We start from the raw sequence: 26,918 nt of genomic DNA on the forward strand, positions 1-26,918 counted from the left end.
GAAATACAGAACACTGTATTAGGGAGGCTACATTTAGGGAACCTTTTCTAAACCCCCCCCCCCATGTGGGGTGAGCAGAGAGGACCCTGAAGAAGGCTGCTCAGTCACAGTTATAGCTGCTGAATCGCACTCCTGTATCATCTTAGTGCTAGACGACCTTCTTGTAACTGCTGCCTTCATGCCAGTTGATGACTAGGAGTTTACAGACTTCACAGTCCTGCTCCCATTGCCATCAGCTGGTCACCACAGGGCTTGAGGAATGTGCTGGAAAAGTCGTTTTCATGGAAGACACCCAAGCGCGACTTCTTTTATCATGGAGAAGCTGTTGCACAGCAGTTCCCACATGACTGACAGAACTGGTTCTTGATCCAATGGCAAGGAGACCAAGACCACTGGGGATGGTGCTTCACTGCAGCCTCTGTGGGGCAGAGCTATACTGCTACCCACCATGTCCACAGGTGGCAGATAGTGGAATGACCTTCAGGAAAGGTTACCTGTGAAATAAGGAGGAGTAACTCTGACAAATAAGCAGCTGCAGACCAAGTAGTGGCAGCACCACCAGGATGCGGTAAAGATGGCAGATGGCAATGTGTTCCCTCCTGAAAAGCCACATACATCCTTTGATGGTGCGGTGACATGGTGAGTACAGGTAGCCACTATAATAAGCCTTCCCAGGCCCTAGCCATGGGTCTACAACTCCTCAACTGCAAAGCAGGTGGAAGAAGGTGTCAGAAGCACATAACATGCTTAGGTACCATGTTAGACTATCTAACAGAAGGTCAAGAACCCAATTTGCCAAGAGAAAATTAGGTGACACGCATCCATTACTTGAACTCCTCTAGGAACAATGTTCCTTTCTCAGTCTTCTAGGTTGTTAGAAATCCGCATTTGCACATTCATCAAAGGTGTTACTTTGATGGAACAACAATTGATTTGGTTATATAACGTGAAAAACTGATAAATCTCAGTGTACTTTGTACAGTGATCTATTTTTTTATTAACAGGCTGAAGAAAATAGGTATATTTCAAAATAGTGATCAGTTGCATAAACTGAATTTATACACAAAACTGGCTTGTCAATATGGCTTATGTCAATTTTTTAAAAAGAAACAGCTATGCGAAAAGTAACTTTAAATGTGGCACCATGTTAATCTATAGTGAAACTACTTTTTCATCCATTCGCATTCATTTCATAACAGGGGGGGAAAGAAAAGCTTCTACAAAAGCCCCACTTAACAGAACAGCTTCTCTAATGTAACTTTTTGTTCCTGTATTATCATGTAGTGGAATTTAAAGGGCACAAACAGAAAGAACTAGCTCTGGTGTCAATTTGCAGAATCTGCAAAAAAAAAAAAAAGAAATTGTTTCACTCTGTTTTTCTAGTATACAAATGAATTCCTTTTGAAACAGTCAGCTTTTGTTTCAGAGTGTCATGGGAAAATACATCAGGTTTTCTGCCAATAAACTATATAAAATTAAATGCTTCTTCAACTGCTGCATTTACGACAAGAGTTCTTTTAATTGGAAAAAAAGAGAGAAACAGTTTTGCCACCAACTCAGAGGAACTGGACTTTGCAGAGAAATGAAACAAATTACAAATCTGTCTGATATTAAAGATTTTATAACAGGCATTGTTTCCTAATACTGGAAATTAATTAAATTTGAGCAACCATGTATACCTGTCAAATACAAACACTATATACAGATTATTAATGCATCCAGGAAAGGCAAGACCATATGAAAAGAGCATTATGCTGAAATTCTCTGGAGATAGAAAATTATTTAAAACATTTCTATAGCAATTCACCTCCAGTAACTATCCTTCACTATCCTCAGTGGGATTACGTAAATAGATGGGGAGAAGCACAAAAACACAAAGCATGTTTGGATTAAAAGCCAGAAAGATCTTCAAGTCTCTAGGTCTACCACTTGAAACTTCACATCTTTGGAAAAATGAGTTGTTAAGAAACACCATTAAGATTTTCTTTAAGAATAAAATTAAGTTAATTTTCTTCGATAGAAACTAGAAATTCCTTAGTATGCACATGTAAGAAATCTCCATAAAGTTTCCAGCTCCCCATGGAAACAGAATGGGTCCCAATAAACATTGTACACAGAGGGAAGAAATACAAATAACTATTCCCACTGTCCTCACAAAACTATAGTTAAGAGTCCAAATTAATCATTAAGCTACAAAATTAGTTACATCCCAATGGAGATTTTTAGGGATCTGCTTTAAACATAACCTATTAGGTTGTGGGCTGGAAAAAGCTCTCTCCAATCTTTTACAGAAAAAGGCAAGGGGCAGGAGGAATTTGAAAGTCTAAGAAAAAGAAAATACTGGTGAAATGGACTGCAACATTTCCAGAAGTTATATTAAAATACTTTAAAAAAATTAGGCCTATTAAAGCAAAATCTACATTCATGCTATTATCAGTAAGACTACTTACAGCATTTTACCACACATCTAAATCATAATGGATTTGATAGGAGTTCATTGCCTAAAGACCTATGAGGCTCAGGGCCCAAGTAGTTATGGTACTTCTCAACTACTTCACTGTCATTTAGATAGCTCTGCTAATTCTGTTCTTAGATTTAGCCTGGAGAGTGGTAATATTGGTTGAAGATATCAGTATTTTGAATTGTTATAAAAGTGTTCATAAATACTCAGACACATTAAATATGACATCTATAAAGTATATCATTTACTTTAGTCAAAATAGATGCATCAGTGTGTAACATATTTGAAAATACAAAAAGAAAGGGTGCATAATGATGGATAATATCCTTATACTCTTCCTTTCACACTTTTGTCAAGTCTAGCATGTTTCCAGAAATGAGGAGTCAAGGGTAGTAGAAATGTTATGTGTGTTACAAATTGTTAATGAATATCTGCAAAGAAATACTTGGGTCTTACTATCTTCTAAAATTCGATTCCATATCCAAAATGCTTCCTCTGGCATTTTATGTCCCACAGATAAGGAAGATTTACATAAAACTCAAGAGTGGTAACATTTTAGGTGTTTTGTTTCTACTTTGTCACTTCTCAAGTAAGTCCTTTGCCCTGGTAAATAAGGGTAAGATAAACAGCCTAGAATAGTGGAAGAACAGAATAGAACAGGGGCAGGCAAAATCTGGCCCATGGGCTGGATCTGGCTGACAGTGGACTCCATTTCCCACCAACCACTGCCTGGGTGGCTAGGGCCAGTTTCCATGGAGACCCCAGCAGCAGCCCCACTATGATAGCGCAGGGCCAGGGTTTTCATGGAAACCAGCCCCAGCAGCACGGGCAAGCAACAGCAGCACCAGCTTCTTCCTGGTAAGGAGGTCCAGGGGGGCTGTGCTGCAGGCTGGAGCGGGGCAGGCTCAGCTGCTGCTGCCTGTGTGGGGCAGGCAGTGGCACCGCTGGGACAGATGGCTACGGGGAATTTTGGAGTGGATATAGCCACCCCTGCCCCCTAGTGCCTCCCCTGCTGGCAGGACATGCAGCAGGGCAAGGAGCTGCTCTGGGGCTGGCTGGGATCTTGTGGTGGTGACAGCATGGTCCAGAGCCAGGGCAGAGCCGCCATCTGCAGCCTGCATGGCCCAAGCAGGGACATGCAGGCAGAGGATTGTGGCTTTGCCCTGGTTCTGGGCCATGCTGTCATTGCTGTAAGGAGCTGGGGCAGAGCTGTGATCCATTGCCTGCATGTTCCAGCCTGGAGCATGCAGGCTGCATATTGTGGCTCTGCTCTGGCTCCAGAACACGCTGCCACCACCACAAGATCCCAGCCCAGCTCCAGAGCAGCTCCTCACCCTGCCATGCATCCTGCAAGCACTGCTGGGGCTGGTCTCCATAGAAACCCCCACCTTGTGCTTTCACAGTGTGGCTGCTGCCGCTGGGGTGTTTACTATTAAGGGATGTTTACATGGCACAGCATAGTGATCCCTTAAATTGAGAAACACAGTCAATAAGGCCAGGTGGAATGCTGTGCTAAGGCAGCTATAGGATTTCTAGTACCCTAAGGGAGCTTTATAGAGCACTGCATTCCATGGCTTAAGAGGGACTTTCTTTTCCCTCTGCCTTCCCATGAAGCACTGGACATTGGACAAAGCTAAACATTTGGCTGGCATGCACTGGTACTCTTACTGGTATTAAGAAACTTCTTAAAAGTGCCTGGATAATAGGTCTTGCTCAGGCACTCAGGAGTGATCTGACTGCCAGACTTCAGGGATCAAAAAGGAATTTCTCTCAAGGTCGAATTGGCAAGGACTATAGAGTTTTTTGCCTTCTTCTACAGTGTAGTTGATTGTCTTCCTAAGATCACCTGCACATACTTTAACCTACTACATTTCCTGCCACTGCAGTGGTCACACATTGGGAGTGCCCTTGTCTTCCCACATTTCTTTTTCTCCCCTCTGGCATGAAATAGAGATTTTTAATAGGGCCCTTTGTGACTTCAATGTCAGAGGGTTAGAGTAGACAGTCTTGTGAACACTATGAGGCAAACAGTTGCCTGTGAATGCAGAGGGACTAGACTCAGTAATGGGTACCTATACATGGGCATCGAGACTGTTCTGACATGCTGTAATTATAGCGGATAGGAGCAGACTCGATTAATTGAGTTAGCTGCAGTGTAGCAATCACCACCATGCTGCATAAGATTCCAACATCACGTGTAACCGCGTCTCCATGCTGAAAACTGGTGGCGGGGCCGCTTTAACCAAAGCTTGAATGAGTTTTAATTAAAACACTCCTGCCACCATTTTGCAACACAGGGACGCTGATACATGAGACACTCTGGGTGCTTTAATTAGAGTGGCTCTCAGAGCCTGTCTAATTAAAGCCCCATCCTCCTCCCGCTTCACGGAGCACATGTATAAATACCCGATGGCATGGCAGATCCCTTCCAGTCCTATGCTCATATTGTGCCATGAGGATAAAACCTTACGTATATAATGACTTGTATGAGAATTAAAAGTAAAACATTAAAGGCTAACAGGTCAACATTTTATCCCAAATTCTCTAGGTGAATCAGGTCAAACCTTTGAAAGGTGCCCTGTTAAATTCTTTGTTCAAGAAGATACCCATCTAAAAATCTTTAGCTCCTAGACAGAAGCTGAACAATTTTTTCCATCCATTCAGGCTCAACCACGTTAAAAAAAAAAAAGGCCCATGAAGCATCTTGTATTATATTCTCTCAGTCTATTGCCTTATACCACAGTAAATAAAATGCTAACCCATGCCCCTGCAAACACACTTGTGCTGCGAATCTAAAGCTAATGCTACTTTGCGATTTAATCCATGGGACCACTGACTCTCCACTGACATTCTAGCTGAAAATCTAGGTTAAAGGTTGCAGAATGATTACCAGCTGCTTTTGTACTTTGGTTTATATACATAAACATTATTAAATACTTGTCACCAGGGATTACAACCAAACTATCCTGAAGAAATTCAAAGTGTAACTCCATTTCCCCCAATGCATTTAGATTCAGAATTTCATTTGTCCCTACTTATCCCTGTCTAGAAACTACAAAGCCTTAGAGGACTAAGTTATAGCCAGCCAGCCAGCGTGTTGGCCCCAGCACTTGGGGACGGACAGATCCTGGCATCAGAGGCCCCAGTGCCTGGGGAAGGGCGGAGAAGGTCAGGAGCCCAAAGCCTGATAGGGGCTAAGCCAGAACTCAACAGGCTCTGCCCCTTCCAAGAGAAAGATCTTTCAGATGTCAACCTGGGAGATCTTCCTTGCAAGAGAAACTCTCTCACAAGAGTGAATGCTTGTCTGTTCCTCTCCTAGTCTGATCCAGGAGGGGAGCAAAGCAACACAGAAATGCTTTAGATTGTGGACTACCTGACTGGGAGAACAGATTGGGAACATTGTCTCACTGCTCCAGTTCCCTCCAGACTGCTCCCTTGACAACGGTCCCCAGTCCAGGGAATAATGGGCATGAAGTTGCCAAGCTGCTATGTCCATTTGGCTTCTGGGCACCAGGGAGAGGAGCAGCCACTCCTTGTCCCCTCAACCCACTCTCCAAACTGGGTCCCGATCTTGTGAAGGTGAGGAAAGCAGAGGAAAAGGGGTTGCCTACATCTATTTGCCCCCTTGCCTGGAAAGATTTCTACTAGACAAATTTTTTCAGAAATTCTCACAAATTTCTACTGGTAGAAAAACTCCTGTTCCTGGCCTATGTTCCATTTTGGTATCTCACTATGGAGTCTGATATCTTAAATCTGAGGAGGAAACTCAAGACGAGAGCCAAATACAAAGAACACCTAGTACTATCAATAACAGAAATAAATGGGAACACTAGGACAAGGTGGAAGAGTAGAATAATATGCTTATTTTCTCTAGAAAGATGTATCCAATCCAAAAAACCAAACAAAAAAAGGAAGTCCTCTCTCACTTGCATTAAAGGAAAGAGAAGGTCAATCAAAACAATAGGGATGTATTAAAAAAAAACAACAACAGGTAGAACAGGTAAAAGGTGAAAGTTCAGAAATTCCTAAAGTTCAATTTCTGTGTTCAAGAATAGCCTTCCACCTTCATTAATTTACTGGGCACTAGCTGGCTACAAACTACAACTGGTGGAGCTGTTGAGGAAAGATAGCAGCCTGTCAAAAGTGCAAATACTCTCAAAGTACATGGGCTTTTGACTTCTTAGCAGCACCATGTCTCTGAACAGCTGGGCCTCTCATCTTCACTTGGCTCTCCAAAATTACTGTTAGGTAATGATTAGGCTTTCAAAGTCCTGTGTATAAGGCAATGACGATAGTGCTGATGGAGGGGGAGGGGTGGCAAAACAATTCATAAAGTAGGATTTGGTGTTAAAATAGGATAAAGAAAAAGGAGAGGGGAAAAAGTGGAGGGGAGAGAAGTACAACAGGTCCTAGAAACGAGGAAAAGTTATACCATAATGTATTACAGAAAGCAGGAGGGCAAGTGGGAAGAAAAAAAATTAAACAAAAACAAAAGATTTAGTAAGTTACTTAAAATAATTATAATAGAAATTTGAACACGTATTACAACTAAATACAGTACAGAATGGATAGCAAAATGCAGTTTATTCTTTTAAACCATGGGAACATAGCCTTGGGATACTGGGCAAGCAGGTATCACTAGAGTACTAGCAATCTCACTTCTCTTGTCAAGGAACTAGGAAATCTGCTTGTTGTCTTTGATTATAAAACTTTTTGTCCACCATTGTACAACCCTAGCACAACAGAAGCCATACCCTAACAGTACGTGTCTAGCAAAATGGGTCAATATTATCAAAACAGAACTGGTCTTGGAGCTTATATTATGACCATGAAAGCATTTTGTATTGCTAACAACATCCACAAAGCTTCTATTATCAAAACATTTGTCATGCATGGAGTGGGTACAAATGGCCTATTGAATCATTACACAAATATCCAGTTAAATATCTAAATATTTTTTAGATCTAGAGAAAGGTACTATAGCTTTCCTTAATACTGTAATTAATATAAACTTACTTAATGCATATTTGACACACACTAAATTGTAGTTAAGGAATACATTCTGATTAATAGGCCTTGCCCTTTTGAATTCAGACAAAGCAGACAATGTGCTGATTGTTCAAGTTACTGCCTTCCGTTGGGTTTAGTAAAACATTACGATGTTGGTCACCTTCCCCAAAGTACTACTGCCAAAGAATGGACAAGCCTAAGAGTTAAGAACAAATTTGGAATTAATTCAAAATGTAAAAATACAGAGGAGTATAAGATAGTGAGCTTTGTATTATGCAGAGTTCTGACAAAAAAGAAGGGGTGAATTATTAGGCAGGTTACATGGAGATGAAGACGCACAAAAGTTTAACATCAACTGAAACATAAAGGAACTGTCAGAGACTGAAATGAAGAGAAGAACACAAGACTCCTCTGTGGATGCTGACTTGGGTTGAAGAAGCACTATTAATAAAAGATGAATACCCATCTATATTTTAAGGGATTGGATGCATCTTCAAATGATAAATTTGTTATTTAAACTGGATGTATCAATACATCATATTAAACAAAAACAATGGACAAGAATGACCAAGTTTGAGAAGCCAGCCTGACCAACTATCTGTAATCCACAGCTCTATAGGCTGGAGACCTGCCTATTGGAGGAACATTCATAAAAATAAACCTATTCCCTAGTTTGTCTGTCTTACCCAACAGCATCCAGCTATGCAAATCAATAAATAATTTTTTTTTCATTTTTTCTCCTGAGGAAATCTTCAATTGTAATCTTTTAATACACCAGTAGATTTCAGCTATAAAAAGTTAAGAAACACTAGAGAAAAGCAGGGAAAAAGGTTCACAAAAACCTGATCCAAGGTTACTAAAAATAAAGCAGGACAGTGTTTTTAGAGTTCCTAATAGCATGGTGATCATTTTATTTCTGCAAAAATACTGTTACTGCGTAAATGGCTTCTTGCCAAAATCTGAAGCCAAGAAATTTGAGAGATCTATCTTAGCAGGTGACATTCAAGCATACAGGATAGTTATATATTTCATTAAACATATGTAATAATGTAACTACAGTTGCAGTCTTATGGAATCACTTGTACATGCAGGGACACAGATCTTTTGTAACATCTGTGTAACATTTCTGTGTTCTTGGATGACTGAACTACTGAACACTATGGCTGCTTGCAGATGTTAAACGGCCCCTACCACCCAAACTGCTTTACCTTAAGAATCAGCATGAGTTTGACCCAGTTTTGCAGCATCTGTATAGATCGGGTACTTCAGCAGGGCTTTTTGGCACTTTTAGCTAAAGCTGATTCACACAACTATTAGATAAAAGTGCCCAAAAAGACCCACTAAAGCACCTGATCTATACAGACATTGGGCGAGCCGGGTCCAGCTAATGCACTGCCTCTTCTGGGCATGTGCTGGGCTCAGTGCAGAAGTCCAGAGAGTTTAAAGCGCTGGGAGTTTTGGGGTTTTTTTTTTAACGTCTGCAAGCCGCCATTATTAGTGCTGCACTACTGCTTGCTAATCTTCATTCTAAGTTGCGCCAAGAGACAAAGTTTGTGATATGCAGCTGAACAATGGAGAAAAACATTAGTCTCTTTCTTGTATGGTTAAAATTAATAATAAGGGGAAAAAAAAAAATCAAACTTTTAATGCTTCGGTCAGTTCCAGGCAACCCCCCCCCACAACAAAATAAACAAAAAACTCCCCAAAAAGAACATTACCTCCCCCTGCCACCTGTAACAAAGGCCAGCAATTTAAGGAAAGGAAAGACAAGAGGGGGGAGGGGGAAAGAGTTTAAGAGCCTTTATGGTATTATGTCACTCAAAATGCAACTCTATTGACAGAAGTCTCATTAAAAACAGCACTCTTAGGGCACATCCAGAAGTCCGCAGATGTTTGGTTTCTTGGGGACAAGTAGTGGTGGTGCACCTTGCACAACCGCTTCTTGTCCCTGGGGAACGCCCGTTCTATGTGAGCTTTGGCGTGTGGCAAGGTTTCCCTGGGTGGTGGTAGGGGGCCTAAGCCCAGCAGCCTTACCTGGGGTCCTCCTGGAGCTGCAGCGATCCTGCTGGGCAAAACCTGGCCAGCAGCCACAGCACAGCTCCAAGTGGTCCAGCTCTCCTTTTTAGTAGCATTTGCTGCCCTAGTGCGCTACTTCGGGGCTTTTTCCCAGTTTTTTTTTTTTTTTTTTTTTACTCCTGGATATCCAGGGGTCAAAAAACCCATGGAAACAAAAAATGGAGCAGCGCACGCTTGGGCAGCATGCCCTTGCAGTGCGGAGAACTCTGAACTATGTAGTATACAGCTCTGCAAACATGTTTGTAGCGCCACATACTGCACAACCGCACTCGTCTGGACAAGCCCTTAAAGGACATAAAGGACCTGCCATTTGTAATGATGACTTGCATACATCTCTAGGGCTGCATCCAGTTGTAAAGCTCATCTTACAAAAAAAGGGCAATAACTCAAGAAATAAGAAATATAGTAGAGATTTGACTGAGGTATTCAGAGTTGCAATGCCCAGACTTGTGGATGTCCTTTTAACCCCTTTGTAAAATCTGAGAGTATGACAACATTAGTGAACTTTGGAACCAAGAGTGAGAAATACTACTTAAAACAGCATGTAGTTAATTTGTGAAATATACTGCCATGAAAACTCAAAGTCAAATCACACAGGTAATTTTTTAAGGAAGACTGAAAAGTTATCACGATTTATCGTGATACAAGATAATTATCTTGTACTTCAAAGGAAAAGACGGTCAACTGTGAGGATCAGGGAGTCTTTCAGATGTCCTTCCCCCCTTCACCACTATCAAACTGGCTAAAGTAAGCAGGTTACTGGGAAAGGTCACTTGTATCTAAGGACCTACTCAAATCGAGGCAGGAGGCTGATTTCACAGGCAAATTGTGGGGCTGGGCACCATTTTTGTAGGTTTATCACAGCAGCCCCTCACGCCTCTGATTGGCTAAGTGGGGCTGGTGGCTCTGCTCCTTGCTGCTGATTGGTTGAAAAAGCTGTTTGTCATATGGGCCTATGCCTTGCTGCTCATTGGCTGAGAGGGCTGTCTGTCATGTGCCCCAACCCTACCTAGTCTAGACAGAGGCTAGTGAGATGCCTGTATAATCAGAAAGGAGAATGTACATGCTATGAAGGAAAGCCAACATAACAGATAATGTACACACATAGCTTTGGTGAGATGGATGATCTAGTGGAGACTGTGAAAAATTTAAAAGGTAAGAATATGAATGTAATAAATAGTGCAAAAAGAAATGTGAAACGTCAAGTAAAGTTTATGTAAGAGGCAAGCATTTCTAAGGGTGGCATCTTTTATTGGGCCAACTATGTATTTGGGATAAAGTTAGACAAGCTTTCAAATGCAAGACAAGACTAACTAGGTAGTTGGGATCACGTTAGACAAGATTTTTAAAGCAAGACATTCTTCATCATGTCAAATAGTTTATAAGAAGTTCTTAAATACAGTCCTGTACAGTGAAACCTGTCTAAGATGAAAACTGTAAAAGATTTTCACCTTGTAGACTAACTAAATCCAATAAATCCAGTACTAAGACTTCATGAGCCTTGCTCACTTAATCCAATAACATGAAAGAACAGTATGTATCACAAGAAGTAATTGCTTATTTTTGTGCACGTATACATGCCGGGTATGAAAACCAAGTAGAAAAAAGGGCCGGGGGGCATAAGCATCAAGCAGAGTAAAGGGGATGGGTTACTCCCCCTATAAAAAGGGAAATTATTTAAGTCAGAACCTTTTCTTGGTCCTGTTTGATTCCATCTTAGCCTGGTTTCTCTGTACTGACAGAAGGTGAACTAAAAAAAAGAAAATAGTAGTAAAAATCTGATACACTGTAGAAAAAAGAGCAAAGATTATGAAATGTGACTTGTTAAGGTGATTTTCTTAGTGAATGGGTCAGCGGCCTTTTGGTGCCACAGGCTGAAGCTTGCAGTTTCGAACCTCTACAGCAAGGCAAGCACAGACGCAGCAAGGTAACAATTGTGCCACTGATTTCCTGTGCTGGATCAAACCTTTTTTGCAGGCCAGGTGTGGGTTCTTTGTGGGCTGGATCCAGCCTGCAAACCATAGGTCTCTGACCCCTGTCTTGCAGGATAACAACTAAACAGTGGGCCCAACTCAGAAATTGTGAGAAGGAAATAAACTGTGAAAACGAATCAAATATATTTGTGAGACTTCTCAAAATAAGCCAGCTTCAAATGTACTAGTGCAACCCAATGTACAATATTCCATGGAAAACCAAGTGAATGAAAACAAAACACACTGAGAAAAAACAAAAATAGGAAGCTAAATATAGGGCTATCGCCAAATACGACAAATAGTTTCTTGTCTCACTCAGGCCAAGCAGATATTGGTATAATATTTATAGGTTTAGCTCCATGCCCAGCAGTACATTTCCCCTAGTAAAATGAAAATGAAAATAGATATCCACAACAGCAATTTGTGCCAACAGCAGCAGTCTTCATAAGATCAAATTTAATATAAACGTGTTGTCATGATAATAGCAAGTACTGTAACTCACTGTTTATTAATTATATATACAAAAATAATTTTGATATCTTTCCTATTTATGGATCAAAATCTAGTGATCCAGGAAAATGTGTTTTCATATTGTCTACTCTGCATATTGCAGCAACAAAGATTATATCTAGTTCACATTAAACCTGTGGGTATTTTGGCATGGAGTGAGAAGAGTGAGGGAACTGAAGTTCACCAGCCAGATTCATAACAGCATGCATCCATTTTTGAAAAATTTGGTTCCACAGCTACACATTCATCTTTTACTTACTTCTGTTATATTAAGTGAAATAAAGTATACTTCCCCAGTAGCTAAAATACAACCTGTAAATTTTCATCTACCTATTTTGTAGTCTGGTCAAAGCCTCAATTTTCGGCCTTATTTCAGACAATTTAACCTTGCTTAAAGTTTTCAATTACATGGATATTTCCTATTTAATTTCTTCCCTCATTCTACAATTTAACACTTTTTTCAAAAGCTAAAATATATATTTTGATCCAAGCCACCTCTCATAATAAAATTAGAAAATCCATTCCTGAGGTCAAAGATTTTTCTAAAATGCCCATCACTGTGGTTTCTAAGATCTACACATATATGTCATCTATAAAACATCAGAAAAGAACTAGCCATTTAAATAGTCCTGTTATTCTACACAATTTAGGACTAACCAGCTTTCTGAAGTTCACAAAATAACCCACAAGTACCGATCATTTGAGAGCAAAATGCAAAGAAAAGCCAAGGTTTATTGCTTTGAGAAAAGAATTTAAGTTGCACCCCAATGACTGCGTTGGACTGTGCTCAGGCTCCTTGCTAAAAAGTGCTACTTCCTTAAGATCAAACCCAGTCCCTTCCTTTGCCCCTCGATTACAGATGAGGCCCCTACTGCAGTTCAGCATTCAAGTCAACTGTGGCTTGTCTGCTTTTGCCAGACTGCATTTGCAACTCCCAAAGTTTCTGTTAACTGTTTTGTTGCGGTTGGGGGGGGGGGGGAGGAGGTTGTTTGTTTTTTTAACAGGACTATATCATAGCAAAGGAAGAGACAAAAATATGGAAGAAATGGCTTGGTCTATACCTCTTCTCACATGTCTGACAATTCAGTTATCACTCTGAAATCAGTCATTGGCATATTGTACAAAGGTGAAAATAAGAGGATGTAGTCTTACATTCTTCCTCAGTTCCCTGAATAAGGTTTTCTTCCATTCCTTCTCCACATGAAATAAAATCAATTTAATATGTACACTGTAGTACAGCCATACGAATTAGAAGATGAAATGTGGTTCAGGTTCCCTATGGGATGTTTATGAACAAGGAGTCCAAGAAAACGTAGGGCTCTAAGGACTCTCGTTATATTTTGACTGGCTTTGTTTTTCTAAAAAAGTCTCACAAAATGAAAGTATATTCTGTATTTAAACACATACACACGCACACACACAGGCACAGAAAATTAGACCATCTTCAGTTCTATAGTCTTTATAATTTCAGTCCTTAATGTTCTAAATCTCTTGGGAACAAGTTATTAACTCATGCAATTGAAAACCCCGACGCAACCTGGCCTAAGTTCTCACAACCACTCCACCATAATAGATATCTGTACTGAATGTACAAGATATTCCTAAGCAGGAAAATCCTTGACAATAACATTAATGGCCCCCCTTCTGCTCTCCAACTGTAACCACATACTAACAGCAAACTGAAGAAAAAAAAAATCAATAAAATCAATAAAAAGAATTTAAAATATCTATTTATGTGCACACGCACACACATCTATAGGCAGTCCTTGACTTACAACGTTTCGAGTTACAATGTTTTGCACTTACAACATTTATAAATTGACATCCTGTTTCAACTTTCTGACCTCAGTTCCAACTTTATAACACTTGATCCGATGAGACATCATGCCAGCGAACAAGTTCGCTGTGTCACCCATCTCCCTGGAGAACATATGTCCAAACTTCCTTGGACACTTTCTTTTTCTTCCAGAAAAACCTGCAGCCAAGACTCCTGAGAAGACTCCAGCCAAGAACCCTTCAAAACGTCCAGCAAAGTCACCACAAAGAAGTCCTTCCAAATCAATATGATTGCTATTTACAATATAAATACATTAATGTAGCTATATTACTCATCTATAATTGATTGAGTACGAAATTCTGGGATATTTCTGGTGAAAATAGGGCATTGGGCCTTGGTTCAGGAACCAATCCCCATTTATAACATTGTTTCCTAAGGGAACCAATTATGTCATAAGTCCGAGGACCGCCTCTGTGTGTGTGTGCGCGTGTGTGTGTGTGTGTGTGTGTGTACATGCGCGCGTACGCACGCACCCACCCACCCACTCTTGCTTTGGTTTCTTTTTCAAAGGAGGGTATTTTTGTCCTTGAAAGAGCAAAGGTAGAAATTTCAGGAATTTTTCACAAGAAGGACAAAAGTTGAGTATGAGAGAAAATTCTATAGATTTCACAAGTACATATGACTTGCTACTGGCAGGATTAAAACAAAGAAACTGATAAAAACAGTGCTAGGCCTTTTCAGTAGAGCTTAAAGTTTGTATCCAGTAAAAAGTAACATTATCCTTGCCATAGGGATAGGCTGAAATGTGGTCATCATCTTATGTAACCTGCTCATCAGCTTTTTTTTTTTTCATATGGGAAAGAGGGATTTCCTATTACAAACTGCCAAAGCCTTCTGAACAAGTTGCATACATGTGTTTATGGCCAGACATTCTTATAGACAGAGTGGATCAAAATGACAAAGGAAGTGAAGGAGATAAACCTGTGGTAGCTAGCCTTGTTGGACTAAGTGTCAGATTCTTATACAGAAAATAAATATCTATTTATAATGTGAACAGGAAAATGATCACTGTTACAAGCAGAACCACATTCTCCATAAGCAGGGCTTCATTACTTGTGTAATGACCTCAACTTAATATGTCAATGTAAAGTTTAACAGAAACTAAAAAAGCTAGGATGGATTGATAGGCAGACCTGTCACCTGGTTAGAGAAAAAACTGAGAGCTGATACCAACAGACAATAAGGAATGAATGCTACATGCTGGTATGTAAAAATAAAAATTAAATAAATTAGTTTTTCATTGAAAGCACATGCTTCTAAATATACTTCATACTCTTATAACTTTAAAAGGAAAGAAATTCATCAGTTGTTATTAAGAAAAATGTCATAAATCCAAAGGTTACTGTTAAATCACATGTTGCTTTAAGAAGTCAAATATATATTTCTGCATCTTTATAGTTTTCCTTGTACTCTCTGAAGCAGCAGCCATACCCACAGAAACTATGGTACAAACAGAACATCCCTCATGCCACATTTTCCTTAGAAGCCAGATCTGCCTTTGGATTGAAGTCCTTAGTTTATATTTTACAACAATGGAATTTAGTCTGTGGATAGAAAGGCAAGAGGAATTGCTCTCCCAATCACAGAAAACATGGCTGGCAAGAAGAAGAGGGCTGCTCTCACTGTAGAAATGGGGGAGTGAAGGGGAAATACATGGAAATCCTTTGAGACAACAATGAAGTCAGCATCTTGCTTAAATCACTGCAGATGTGGCACAAAGAATGGGATGTGGGATCAGTGCAGAGGAATTAAAACAAACAAACAAAAAATCACAAGGCGGCAAAGTTTACAATTTGACAATCCATCAAACGGGTACAGTTTTTATTATTAAAAGCCAGTTTTATTTGATGTATAAAATAATCCAACAAACAAATAACTCATAAAAATATTCCCTTTGTTGGGCTGTTTACAGTGTACTACTTTAAGCCAATGGGTAATTAATTCTACAGATGCACAGTGTAGGTTCTAAATAAAAGTCCACGGGTTATTTCTGTATTCCTATCAATACAGAATACAGGATGCATCTTGAGTCTTTAATGAGGCTGCCATCAATGAAACATAGTCACTGAGCACCTTGCACTGAGGATACAGTGCAAGGGAGGTGCAATGGAGTGCCTGTAATGATTGGTTTAACTTGCAGTACTGAGCTCAGCAGAAGTCATCAGATTCACTTTTAATTGTAATTAAAATTCTATTTAAGAATGTAAATTTAAGGCTGGTAAGGGAGCTTATTGGATTTGGAACAAGTGATCACTAGATACCTTCAAACGCTGTATTTTTTAAAAAGTACTTTATTCAGTTTACTTTGGTGTGTATTTCCATCTAACTCAATTTAAGCAAGTCTGTTCTTGTGCTTCTATTTGACTCAAAATATATTGTATCTTAAGTGCCAACACAAGACAATACACCTTGTCATGGCGGGGTCCTCACGGAAGGCCGTGATCTCCTTGAGGCCCTCTCACCGCGCTACTTCGGCCCGAGGGCACCCTCCATTCTCGCCCGCCACGTCTTGATGGAATATGTAATAGGGAGGCTGCCTTATGTTTCCTTGGGCCTGTCAGCTCCTGGACCCCTCGTGGGTCTCCCCGTACAATGGCGCTACCCAAACGCCCCAGCCTTATGGGCTATGCGTGGCTCCTACCAGCCCCTAATACCACGCCCCAAGCCTCGCAGATGTAATGGACGTTGTCCGGTCTATACGCCCGCTTCCCAGGCCTCCTCTCTCATGTGGCCCACTCTGGGCTCCCTCTCTCGTGCCCAGCCTCTTGCTGGGACTCCCGTCTAGCCCACTCTGGGCCTCCCCTGCTGGTGTGGTTCCGCTCCAGGACTCTCTAGCGGGCCTCCGGTCCTATGGGCCAACCGCACGGATACCCTCCCTGACTCTGGCTCACTGCGCTGCTACTCCCTGTCTTCTCAGGGGCAACTGCAGCGCCCTGCCTTGGTCTGAGGGGTATTGCCGCACTAGCCTGCGGCCGGGCTCGCTATGCCTGTGCGCCCACACTGGGCTACTCAGCAAAGCACAATGGTGTTCCCCCTCTCTGGGGCTCGCCGCACCCCCACTGGGCTACTCAATAATACACAATGGCGTTCCCCCTCTCTGGGGCTCGCCGTGCCCACACTGGGCTACTCAGTAATACCGCCCCTTTCCTGGGGCCGGGGGCTATGTTCCCCCACACGCAATCCGGGGTCTCGGTCCCCGTCCGCAACCTACGGGTTGCGCCCGTGACCCACTGGCCGCGCTCCTCGCCGCCAGCTGCTCGCGCAGTGGCGTGCAAGCTGCGCCTTCCCTGGCGCTCTGACAATAATGCGCCCTCGTGGCGCCAGGGCACCCCACACTCCCTGGGGTCCCTGTAGTTGAGGCCTCCTCCAACCCCTACAGCCTCACCCAAGCCTCCGGGTGTAATATACAGAGCCAAACATAAACTAGAGCCTCCTGGCTATAACACAAACCTAAAGCTCCCTGACTAAACCATAGTGCCCATCCTCTCAGGGCTATCACGAGCTGTACTTGCAAATCATGCTCCTTTCCATATCTCAGCTGAGGGAGCTCCTGCCTCTCCAGCTGCTGGCAGAGAACTGCCAGCCTGGCCTCAGCCCTGAGCTTTATAAGGGCCAGGCCCTGCCCCCTACAGGCAGCTGGCTCCGCTTGGTTGCTCCGGCAACCCGCAGCTGCGCTCATTACCTGAGCAAGCCTCAGCTGGGCTTGTTAGGTCAGGCCAGGGCGTGCTCACTCGCTCCCTGGCAGTTTCTCCTCTATAGGAGCAGGGGCACCGAGGTGCCCTGCGACACACCTGAAGAGAATTAATCTCAGTAAATAAATATAGATATTCTCATTGCATAAGTATATAGGCCACGGAAACTATTCAGTTTTTCTATAAAGTAAGATTCAAGCCAATATTTTTTTAATTGTGGGAGTCAACAGGCAATTCAGATTGCTGTCTGCACTGTTTCCACACCTGTACATTTAACTTAGCATAAATATGCGGAAACACCACAAAATTTATGATGCATTAAACATTTTACAGTTATCTAATTGGGGCATGCATCAAGAACTGAGAGAACGTCTGTTCACCAGGGCACCCTGAGGAAGACAAGGTCTAACGGTCACAAACTGCTGGAAGACCACATTGGACTGGACTTACGGAAAAACTTCTTTACCATCCGAGTTTCCAGAGTCTGGAATAGACTCCCCCCAGAAGTGCTGCAAGCACCTACTTTGTATACCTTCAAGAAGCGCCTGGATGCTTATCTTGCTGGGGTCATCTGACCCCACCTGACTTCCTGCCCTTTGGGCAGAGGGCTGGACCCAATGATCTCGTAAGGTCCCTTCCAGCCCTAATGTCTATGAAATTTATGTTGACCAATAATTATGAAGCCCAAAGAAGACAGCTTATTCAACTCCTCCATCTTCTTCTCTCTATTCAATTTTATTTCTGCAGTGGCCCAGTACTTTTGTTTTTTTATTATTATTTTACAGTGGCCCAGCCCTTTTGGTTTTTTATTATTTTATGTCAAAGATCTCCTATCAAGCCAATCTGAACATAAAGCAAGCTTTTCTCAGATATTAGTTTTGAATATGCAAATCCTTCTGAATCGTACATTTATGTTATTTTATTAAGAATACTGCTTTCAGGGATAGAGTGCTAGATTTTACACATTAAAGTTGAAAAGACTAGTAAAATATTTTGTCTATTTGGGGTGGCAAACCATTTGAGAACTCCCAAGGCAATCTAAGGAATGTACCACATATACTGTTATAGTTTACAATTATACTATACTTATCATCACCTTTGTCTTGAAGTCTTAGGATGAAGAGCACTAATAAAAAATAAATAGGTACCTTTATTTATTATAGGTGCCAGAGCTGGTTTGTGAAGAGTGTTTCATCACTCAAGACCACAGTGTCTCTACATCTGCAGAGAGAGAGTTCCAGGGCTGCCACTTATTAAGGTAGCTGAAAGACAAGCTACGACCATATAGAAACAAGCAGAAACTGGGGTCCAACTACCTCAAAAGGGCTAAAGGTATGAATTTCGCCAAACAAGTAGAGGATTATCTGCTTATGTGAGAGTAACAGGAAGGATCCCACAGGCAAAGAGCATTCTGTTTAGTATAGCGAGAGACTACAGCACAAAAATCCTCTATTAGCTAATATGCCAATACTCCTGTTATCAATTATCACACCATGTTTTTGGATGGGTTGGAATAATCCACATAACACAAACTTCACCCACCATCATGCATACATATGTGGTATGTTTGTATTTTTTCATAAGCATACCTATGCACCTTCCCTAGAATCAAAACAGCTTTCCAAAACTGGGGGGCATGCTTTAAGTGGGGAGCTGATTTTTTTTTTTTTTTGGCTGGAATAGAAGCATTGAGACACCGCTGCTGAGCTTTTCCCTCTCCCAACCTTGGGGATGGAGTTTGCCCTTCAGGGTCAGAACTAGTGTTAATTCTCTTGTAGTCAGGATCCCCTGCAGTCAGCAATCAGTCATAATGGAAAAATGTTTTGGGAAGGCAGAATGAAGAGAAACAAGGCACGTGTATTATCTGTCAGAAGGGGATGCAAGAAAATAAAGTATTCAAAAAGGGAGGAGAGTTCCCTGTGGATGTATTAGAGATGTGGGTGGCAGTAGTGCACAGATATATAGATACAGATATATAGGTACAGATATTTTATTGGAGCAGAATCATAACTTGTTGCCATCCTCCAACAGCAATTGATTTGGGTACTGCTTATGCATTACTTGAAAAATCTGTTCACCCAAAAACAAAACAAGGAATGTCTGTATCCCATACCACTGGGAAACTGGTAGGAGAAAAGTGGCACAGCACACTGCTGCATTTTAGCTGAGCAAGTCCAGGGGTGGGCAAAATGCAGCCTGTGGGCCAGATGCGGCCCGGCAGGCCATTCTATCCGGCCCGCAGGGCACCTAAAAAATTTAGAAAGTTAATATTTATCTGCCCCTGGCTGCTTGTCATGCAGCCCTTGATGCCTTGCCAAAACTCAGTAAGTGGCCCTCCGCCCGAAATAAATGCCTGCCCCTGATGTAGGCATTTGGCCACTGGAGTTGAGTATTTTTCTCTGCTTCAATTCCTGCTGAAACTAAAGTGAGATACATATGAGCTGTAAATGTTGAGATAAAGTGAAAAGGGCACAAGAAGAAATCTATTTGACATTTGGAGGTACAAGGGATCACCACCTGAATGTCATTTACAACAGAATATTCCCTGACCGGCAGGTTTGAATAAAGATCAGCTACTTGAAACTTCCCTGACCTAGATATTATAATTCCCATTTCTTAACACAAAGATACTTGGAGCCTTAGCAGGCACATGGAGTACATTTGGAATCTTACAAAAAACAATTTAAATTAAAAAAAAAAATTAAGAGCATTCAAGCCCACTTCCATATACCTGAACATAATGAGATGCATAAAATTACCCAAATTAAAGTGTAATGGACTGGGGCCCACAACATGTGGAGTTATTACCAAATTAAGTATGTTCTATTACATGTTTCAGTTCTATTAAATAACTTCATCTCTATTTAATTCCTCTAACTTACATAGTGAAAGTCATAAAAGGAAAGAAGATAACTGGCAAAGGGAAATTTCTACTTGTGTCTGATTCTAAACCCTGTGACCACAGAAACCAGGAACATGGTATACAAATTGCTGCTACCTTACTGATGCTTCTCTACAGCTATTTACAAACAGTAAGACAATGCAATAAGCATGTCTGACATTTGAAAAGACAATACAAGCAATAATTTTAAGGATCTTTTATGTTCTACATGTAATTGCTGCCATCAAAGGTATCTGATTTATCTGTCACATGGAAAAATAGAATACATCATATAAAGTATAATTATTTTAAAACAGTGTAGTACAGCATAAGGAGCACAAAAGATCTATTTGTCACTCTTCCTAAGAGACCACGGCAGAAGTTTCATCAGTTATGTTTCATACCGCCTCCTTCTGCAGTTGCAGTTGTAGGCTAAAATGCAGGTCTGCATTTATGAATATGCTAAGCACAATAGCACTTAATAAAACATGTGGGAGTTTTTTAGTGTTTTTAGTTAGGCGATAGGTACCTTCCATGAAATTTAGTTAAATCTTGCCTTTGATTTACTTGACCTACAAAAACGTTCTGAAATACAAGAGTGGAAAAATATCCTTTTGTCAGCTTCTCTGGCATTGCAAGGTTCACTAAACCAATATAGGCACTAAACCAGTGGCATCAAAATCCTTCAGGGGAATATTGGTTCTCCGAGGAACACCTGCAGTTGTTCCAGGCATCCTTCATGTAGATGCCATCCCCAGACAGGTACATGTCACAGTACCCATTTGCCTGATGTCCCTTTTCCCCTTTCAGAAGGCTTGGTTTCCCTTCTATATGAATTCCAAACTTGTATAGAGAAAATACTACACATATAAAAAGACCCAGGATGGCTGTGTAGGGCTAGATGACCATAATGTTTATTTGGTGCGATATTGATGTTTACTACAGTTGATTTATGTCTTTATTACACTTTCCACCATTGCTACTAATGTTGACTCTTCATGGGAATTAACTAGTCTATAAAAGTAAATGTCACATACACAAGACCTAATGAGGCAGTTGCATCAATAGGCACAATAATGTAAATGCTAGTATAGATAAGTTCCCTGTCAAGAAGATCTTCAGAAGTGTTAATGACTCAAAATTAACACCACAGATTCCCCGTTTAACCATTATTAGAGCAAAGACATTGTCTGCATTTAAAGTAAAATTTCACAGGCAAAAACCCAGCTAGCATAAACTGACTTCTTAAAGCTGGTGTAGGCAACAATGAATAAAATATTAGCAGCTACACCACTGTTCTGACAGCTGCTATCACTGGGAATAATGTAATGGTGTGAACTTTCATGGAAAACGTTACCCTAGACAAAACCCTTATAGGAATGCTGTAACAGAGGACTCTTCCTCACAAAGATGTGGCTGCCCTGTCTTAGGTCCAGCAGCACAGGTGTAGTAGCAGACTCATTTTTAGTGGCTTCCTAACCTGCAAATTAGTACATTATAGGCAAGAGGCTCAGGGTTTTTTTCCCCCTCACTTGATTAGCAATAGCCTATGTTGAACCTCTTGACTTTTGCTTTTACCAGCATTCATTAGTGCTGCGCCAATCCAGGGCAGGCATCCAATGCCTTGTGTATTTTGACTGTGACTTCTCTTACTGATTAAACAGGTATTGCTTTTCCTCTTCAACTGAAAAGGCCTGTAGCTGAAACACAGGACGTTTTGCCTCCAAAATCTGAATGCAACTAACTGTATCAGGGGCTTTAAAGACTGGTATATCTATGGTAGACAGGTGAAGAGACAGAGAAGTAGAACTGTAGATTATAAATGAAGATATGGTATTAGTTTCCACAAAGCACTAATGTGCAGCCTGAATCACATTCTTTCCTTTCACTAAAATACTTTGTGCAATAGCAAAGCAATTTTGTTTACCTTCTTAGAAGTGTCCTCATGGCTTCCATGTCCGATAACACCCCTGGGTTCTACATTCCATCCTAACTGCTCCAGCACTTGCACCAGACTTCAGATGTTTCAGGACAGGTATCTTAAGTTTTTAAAACCACTGCATATCTCTTTGGCTGTTTATAAACTAAATATAATAATGGTTGTCCTACACACTCATCTAAGAATCTAACACAGTAATTCTCAGCCAGGGTGCTGCTATACCCTCAGGCACCTTGAGATGCTTTCAAGGGTGACATGGAGTGACATAAAATGTTAGCACTGTTAGGTGTGCAAACACAATTCACAAGATAAACCCAGAGAATCCATGGTGTTAAAGACAATCTGACCTGTTGTGGTCTTTCTGAGTTCTTTGCAACAGAAAAATTGGTCTGTTATTTTTCTGAAATAAAATTAAAGAGTAAAAACTTAAGAGCTGGCACTTTCTGAAGGGAGCCTTGAGTCTAAAACCTCTGATCTAATAGAAAAGGACTATTCATTGATATTTGAATGGTATCTGGATTGGTGACGGATAGAAAACAACCATTTCTGCTTCATTAAAAAACAAAACAAAGCCCCAGCTCCTCCTCCTGACACCCCCTCTTCCCTCCCCTGCAAAAAGTTCTGATATGGAAAAAAAACCCCAAGACCTTTAGATTTGTCCCCATTCCCTCCCCTCCGCCCAAGAAAATGGGTGGGAAGAAAATAGAAAATTAACTAAACAAGCCAACAGCCTGGCAATTTACTCACTTATCAAGCATGTAGGAGACTCAAGTTCAACTCCTGTTCAGCTCAAATCTTTCTCTATCTCAATTTGATATGAAATAAAATACTGGTCATCCACAGGTAAAGCAGGACCTGAACGTAGGTCTCTTACATCCCAGGTGACTGCCTTAAACACTGTGTTATTTAAGGGTCTCACTCAACTAGAGACAGCTAACGTAACAGTATTTCTAACAACTACAACAACAAAGACACTAGAGGAAAAAGTTCCCACAAACCTCTACTAGCCATCATCACAACATTGCTTCTACCTTTTAACTGGACTCCTAGTTTATTTCACAACAGAGCACTATGCTCCTCCTCCAAAGAAGATGAGCATAACTTGGATTTTCATGCTTACTCCATGTCCCATCTCCAATCTGTTTCTATATGAATGCATTATGGATTAGCATAAGAGCAAAACTGAGCAAAACCTTTTTGAACCATAATATGATTTAATCCTCCCTCATGAGCAGTTAATGAACCTTCTTCAGGAGTGCTTTTGGGAATATGGTGCAAAAGATCACCATTCCCTGACAAGTAGAGAGTTAGCTGTGTGTTTGGAGCTGGGACTCTTGGAGCAGGGATGGGCCAGAGCTGCGCTCTACACAGGAGCAGGGTGGGGGGAAGCCACCCAGCACCCTTCTAGCAAGTGGAAGGCAGGGCCTTTAAGGTGCCATCCTGGCCTGGATTCTGCCCAATTCCCTTAGGGGAAACAATCCCTCTGGCTTCCCATTAGATTTATCCTTCCCTGATCTCAGCGCCAAACCAATGCTAGGAGATTGGCTGCTGGTGAGTTATAGGATGCTGTAGCCATGGTAATGAGAAATTGCATCATGGTGCCCCCTGGTTGTAATCAAAGCAGTCTTGGGCATGAAAGTGTGCACCCCCCTACACACACAAACATTCTCCCTTGCACACATCTCTTGCATACACTCAGTTGCTCACACACTCAGTTGCTTGCATGCTGTCTCTTGCACACACAGCTTCTTGCACTGTTGCTTGCACACTCAGTTGCTTGCCAACTGTCAGTCAGTCACTTGCATGCACGTTCCTCGCTAGTTGTTCAGTTACTTGCACTCACACTGTCCCTCACCAGTCACTTACACACTAGCTGCTTGCATTCACACTGTCCGTCACTAGTCACTCGCACACTAGTTGCTCGCATTCACTGTCCCTCACTAGTCACTTGCACGCTAGTTGCTCGCACACTCAGTCACTCACGCACTATCAATTACACAGACTCAGTTGCTGACGTTGTCCATACAGGTTCCCTTTCGTTTCTCTTCCACTTCGCAACTCCCAGGCCCGCCGGCCGTCTGGCACGTGCCACCCCGAGGCCAGGCCCCCCCTCCGCCCTATCTCAAAGCGCCAGGAACAGGCGGTGTCCCCATCGGGGCTGGTGCAAGGTACGGATCCGGCCCGGCCCGGCCAGGCCCAGCCCAACGGGGGCTCCGGCGCGCCCCAACCGCGGGCGGACGCCGCTCCCGAGCCCGGGGAGCGCGGCTGGGCGGGGCCGGAGGCACTTGTTGCAGCTGCCCGGGGCGGGAGGCTTCCCCGCCAGTTCCAGCGCCCGGCCGGGCCGGGCCCGGCCCGCGGGCACAGGCGCACTGGCACGAACGCTGCCCAGAAACAGCCTAGGGCCCCCTCCCCTTCCCCCTCCCGCTATCCGCCAGCTGGCGGCGAGCTGGTGCGGGGCAGCTGGATGCGCGGCCCGGGGCCCCGATCGCAGGCCCGGCTGCAGCCCTACCTTCTCCGCGCCCTGCGGGCAGCTTGGGGCGGCGGCAGCAGCCGGGGCTGGAGGAGGGATGCGGTAGAGGGCGGCCGCAGCGGCAGCCGAGCGGCTCTGTCACGCCGCAGAGTGGGGGAGAGAGAGGAGGAGCCGGCTCCCGGCCCCGCCAGCAGCAGCACCAGCCACAGGCGCGGGGGGCGGACGCGGGAGCAGACCGCGGTCCCTGAAGTAGATCGTGGGCTGACTGTGACGTCACAATGGTGCGGGGCACAAATGAGCAGCGGGCTGGAAAAGGGGGGCGCTATGACGTCACAAGGGCCAGGGCCAATCCGGCGCAATGGAACGTTCGGGAGCCCGGGCTCGGGGCGCTGCAGTAGGGACCCCGGGCCCGCGGAGGGAGGCGGGGCGGGGCTGGGAAGGGGGCGCGGGCAGGCGGGGCCGGCGGCGCGGGGAGGGCTCCGGCCCGGCGGGACCGTTATCTACTGGGAGGGAGCGAGAGACTGAGAGATGCTGAGCCGAGCCCAGCCGAGCTGGGCGGGGCCGGGCCGGCTGCTCCCTCCCTATGGAAGCCCTAGGTCACCCCATCCATCCGGCCGCGGCCGCGGCGACCAATCAGAGCGGCCGAGGGCGGGCGGCCCCGCACGCCCAGTGCTACTCTAGGACGTTGACCGGCCGCGCCCAGGGCAGTGTGGGGTGATGGTTCCCGGGCTCCCGCAGGAGCGGAGTCCGGGGCGGACAGTCGCGCTTGCCCGGGCCGCCCCCTGTACCCGCGCGGAGCTGGCATCGGCCCGTGACTGCCCGCGGAGGGGGCTCCTACCCAGTCTCGCCCGGGCCGCGCCTGCTCCTGCCCCCACCAGCGCGATCCGCTCCCTGGTTCCTGCACACAAGCACTGGAGCTAGCGGAGTGCCTCCGCCCGCTGAGCACACGGCCGGCTGGAGCAGAGCCGGGGACTGCCTCAGAAGGGAAAGGATTTGCCTGGCTTCCCCGTGCGGCCCCGTGGTGCCCGCCTTATTCGGGCCTGTTTGTTATGCAAGCAGTAGATCGTGGGCTGACTGTGACGACACAATGGTGTGGAATGGGGACAAATGAGAAGAGGGCTGGGATAGAGGGGGGCTCTATGACGTCACGGTGCTCAGGGCCAATCCGGGGACGGTGGAACTTTCTAAGCCCACCAAGACTAGAAGAGCCTCTCCATTAGAAAGGTGACGGAATGCAGAGCAACTGATTCTTTGGGAGAGCTCAGCAAACAGGATAAGGACAGAGTTCTTCTGAACATGAGTTCAAAAGAATTTTTTTTGCAAAAATCTAGTTGGTTTAATAAAGGAGATCACTTCTACCACGAGTTCTGATTCCTCTTGCCGTCTACACCAAAGGTTTTCAGCCTTCTTGGATCAGTGTACCCTTGGTGGCCAGACATAGACCAGAACCCCCTCCCCCCCCCAGCGGCAGGATGTGGCGCAGGCCCAAATGAGGCCACCCCCACCCAGCTGGATGAGGAGCTGGGGTCAGAGGGTGGTGTGTAGCTGGATGCAGAGTGGGAGGTGGGCATGCGGCTGAACATGTAATGGTGGTAGGCACTGTGTGTGAGCTTCCCCTGCCCCCTGGATCCAGCCAGGCGGGTGGTGCCTGCCTGGAAGCGCAAGTTGGTGCATGGCAACGTTCCGTTCCCACCCACCCGCACGTACCCCCTCGGGCCTTCTCAAGGACCCTCGGGTACGTGTACCACCAGTTGACAACCCCTGGTCTAGAGCAATACAGCTACAACCTGGATACCTAAGAACATGAGTTGCCATTTACTAGATCAGACCATAGGGGCAGAGGGTGGATGCTGAAAGGGAGAGGTAACGGGGTATGACCAGGGTTTTTTTCCCCACTGTTCCTCTCCCCCTTGCATGCTCCAGCGCTGAAGATCTAGGAAGTTCTCATTCAGAGGCCATCCCTGTGCTTAGTAACTACTGATGTCCCTTTTCCCCAAGAATTTGTCCAATCCCTTTTTTGAATCTGGCTAAACTGTCAGCTTCCATAACATATAGTGGCCATGAGTTCT

The 26,918-nt window shown here is 43.6% G+C and overlaps 1 protein-coding gene across 2 annotated transcripts in view; it reads right to left on the reverse strand.

Moving 5' to 3' along the window:
• Nucleotides 1-25,897, reverse strand: part of ELOVL5 (ELOVL fatty acid elongase 5) — a 53,311-nt gene extending 27,414 nt beyond the window's left edge. Inside the window, exon 1 of one of the 2 annotated variants that reach the window (XM_006262414.4) lies at nt 25,688-25,897. The gene's annotated coding sequence lies outside the window, so the exon portion shown is untranslated. Of the gene's footprint in view, nt 1-24,888; nt 25,228-25,687 lie in introns of those variants that run through there. The other variant, XM_006262413.4, reaches the window with a different exon arrangement.
• Between the last annotated feature and the right edge of the window lie 1,021 nt (nt 25,898-26,918).

The sequence above is a fragment of the Alligator mississippiensis genome, chromosome 1, assembly GCF_030867095.1.
Source record: "Alligator mississippiensis isolate rAllMis1 chromosome 1, rAllMis1, whole genome shotgun sequence".
NCBI classification, from domain to species: domain Eukaryota; kingdom Metazoa; phylum Chordata; order Crocodylia; family Alligatoridae; genus Alligator; species Alligator mississippiensis.